The sequence below is a fragment of the Syngnathus floridae genome, unplaced genomic scaffold, assembly GCF_059516105.1.
Source record: "Syngnathus floridae isolate MCC-2025c unplaced genomic scaffold, RoL_Sflo_1.0 HiC_scaffold_30, whole genome shotgun sequence".
Classification (NCBI taxonomy): domain Eukaryota; kingdom Metazoa; phylum Chordata; class Actinopteri; order Syngnathiformes; family Syngnathidae; genus Syngnathus; species Syngnathus floridae.
In genome coordinates, this window is record NW_028284059.1 from 746,453 (window position 1) to 750,000 (window position 3,548).

The window sequence follows — 3,548 nt, forward strand, 5'->3', positions numbered from 1 at the left end:
CGGGAGTAACTATGACTCTCTTAAGGTAGCGGCACTCGACATCTTTTTCGCGGTTCGTGGAGGACCCGGCCGGTTCTCGGGGGTGCTTTTTCTCCTAACTCTTGACCCCCGAGGAGGCTTCCAGAGCCCCGGCTAAGCGTTTTACGCGGCCCGCTGAGCTTCCACAGCACCTCCAGCCGGTTCCACGGGTGCTTTCCTCCTCACTCTTGACGCCCGAGGAGACTTCCAGAGCCTCGGCTAAGCGTTTTACGCGGCCCGCTGAGCTTCCACAGCACCTCCAGCCGGTTCTCATCAGGCTTTCCTCCTAACTCTTGACGCCCGAGGAGGCTTCCAGAGCCCCGGCTAAGCGTTTTACGCGGCCCGCTGAGCTTCCACCGCACCTCCAGCCGGTTCCACGGCTGCTTTCCTCCTCACTGTTTAAGCCGAACGAGGCTTCCAGAGCCCCGGCTAAGCGTTTTGCGCGGCCCGCTGAACTTCCAGAGCACCTCCAGCCGGTTCTGATGATGCTTTCCTCCTCACTCTTGACGCCCGAGGAGGCTTCCAGAGCCTCGGCTAAGCGTTTTACGCGGCCCGCTGAGCTTCCGGAGCACCTCCAGCCGGTTCCACGGGTGCTTCCCTCCTCACTCATGACGCCCGAGGAGGCTTCCAGAGCCTCGGCTAAGCATTTTACGCGGCCCGCTGAGCTTCCACCGCACCTCCAGCCGGATCTCATGAGGCTTTCCTCCTAACTCTTGACGCCCGAGGAGGCTTCCAGAGCCCCGGCTAAGCGTTCTCCGCGTCCCGGTGATCTTCCCGGAGGTCGTAACGGGGAAATACCTCCCTCCAGCGGACACGGAGAGAAATTACACCGCCTCTCGCACACAGGCGGGTAAACGGCGGGAGTAACTATGACTCTCTTAAGGTAGCCTGACTTGACATCTCTTTAACGGTTCGTGGATAAATACATGATATATACTACATATGATCGCATTTACAGCCAAATAATACAAAATGAGCATTCGGTTATAAACATTGTATTCATAATGTTTATAGGTGATGTTAATATTTATATGTTTAATGTTAATAGGTGATGTTAATATTTATATATTTAATGTTTATAGGGGATGTTAATATTTATATATTTATTTTGTACATCATGTTATGGTTATACGACACTCGCTATAGGATCATGATGTGATCATATCGGCGGAAGTCGGCCCGGGCTCCGGGTGAAGAGGCCGAATTCTCGCCACTCGCGGCCGACCGGGGAACCAGCAGAGGCGGACGCTTCGCGGCGCGAGAGCCCTTGGCACTTAGAAAAATTTTGGCAAAAGTCGCTCCGCGCTCCAGGTGAAGAGGCCGAATTCTCGCCACTCGCGGCCGACCGGGGAACCAGCAGAGGCGGACGCATCGCGGCGCGAGAGCCCTTGGCACTTAGAAACATTTTGGCAAAAGTCGCTCCGCGCTCCAGGTGAAGAGGCCGAATTCTCGCCACTCGTGGCCGACCGGGGAACCAGCAGAGGCGGACGCATCGCGGCGCAAGAGCCCTTGGCACTTAGAAAAAAATTGGCAAAAGTCGCTCCGCGCTCCAGGTGAAGAGGCCGAATTCTCGCCACTCGTGGCCGACTGGGGAACCAGCAGAGGCGGACGCATCGCGGCGCGAGAGCCCTTGGCACTTAGAAAAATTTTGGCAAAAGTCGCTCCGCGCTCCAGGTGAAGAGGCCGAATTCTCGCCACTCGTGGCCGACCGGGGAACCAGCAGAGGCGGACGCATCGCGGCGCAAGAGCCCTTGGCACTTAGAAAAAATTGAGCAAAAGTCGGTCCGGGTGAAGAGGCCGAATTCTCGCCACTCGTGGCCGACCGGGGAACCAGCAGAGGCGGACGCATCGCGGCGCAAGAGCCCTTGGCACTTAGAAAAAATTGAGCAAAAGTCGCTCCGGGTGAAGAGGCCGAATTCTCGCCACTCGCGGCCGACCGGGGAACCAGCGAAGGCGGGTAAGCTTTCAAGAGAGCCCCGCCGGCTGGTCCGCGGGCCGAACGTGGTCCCGTAACGTACCCACAGCGGACGCCGACCCACGCCCGGTAAGAACCACCGAGAAGCGGACACGCTCTCCGACGAGCCCCGCCGGCCGGTCCGCGGCGGGAAATGCGCCCTCTGGCGGACACGCCGTTGTAAATGAATGGGCTTTGGCACTTAGTGCATTTTCGCTGAAGTTGAGCCGCGCTCCGGGCGAAGAGGCCGAATTCTCGCTACTCGCGGCCGACCAGGGAACCAGCGAAGGCGGGTAAGCTCTCAAGAGAGCCCCGCCGGCTGGTCCGCGGGCCGAACGTGGTCCCGTAACGTACCCACAGCGGACGCCGACCCACGCCCGGCAAGGACCACCCAGAGGCGGACACGCTCTCCGACGAGCCCCGCCGGCCGGTCCGCGGCGGGAAACGCGCCCTCTGGCGGACACGCCGTTGTAAATGAATGGGCTTTGGCACTTAGTGCATTTTCGCTGAAGTCGCTCCGCGCTCCGGGCGAAGAGGCCGAATTCTCGCTACTCGTGGCCGACCAGGGAACCAGCGAAGGCGGATAAGCTTTCAAGAGAGCCCCGCCGGCTGGTCCGCGGGCCGAACGTGGTCCCGTAACGTACCCACAGCGGACGCCGACCCACGCCCGGTAAGAACCACCGAGAGGCGGACACGCTCTCCGACGAGCCCCGCCGGCCGGTCCGCGGCGGGAAATGCGCCCTCTGGCGGACACGCCGTTGTAAATGAATGGGCTTTGGCACTTAGTGCATTTTCGCTGAAGTTGAGCCGCGCTCCGGGCGAAGAGGCCGAATTCTCGCTACTCGCGGCCGACCAGGGAACCAGCGAAGGCGGGTAAGCTCTCAAGAGAGCCCCGCCGGCTGGTCCGCGGGCCGAACGTGGTCCCGTAACGTACCCACAGCGGACGCCGACCCACGCCCGGCAAGGACCACCCAGAGGCGGACACGCTCTCCGACGAGCCCCGCCGGCCGGTCCGCGGCGGGAAACGCGCCCTCTGGCGGACACGCCGTTGTAAATGAATGGGCTTTGGCACTTAGTGCATTTTCGCTGAAGTCGCTCCGCGCTCCGGGCGAAGAGGCCGAATTCTCGCTACTCGTGGCCGACCAGGGAACCAGCGAAGGCGGATAAGCTTTCAAGAGAGCCCCGCCGGCTGGTCCGCGGGCCGAACGTGGTCCCGTAACGTACCCACAGCGGACGCCGACCCACGCCCGGTAAGAACCACCGAGAGGCGGACACGCTCTCCGACGAGCCCCGCCGGCCGGTCCGCGGCGGGAAATGCGCCCTCTGGCGGACACGCCGTTGTAAATGAATGGGCTTTGGCACTTAGTGCATTTTCGCTGAAGTTGAGCCGCGCTCCGGGCGAAGAGGCCGAATTCTCGCTACTCGCGGCCGACCAGGGAACCAGCGAAGGCGGGTAAGCTCTCAAGAGAGCCCCGCCGGCTGGTCCGCGGGCCGAACGTGGTCCCGTAACGTACCCACAGCGGACGCCGACCCACGCCCGGCAAGGACCACCCAGAGGCGGACACGCTCTCCGACG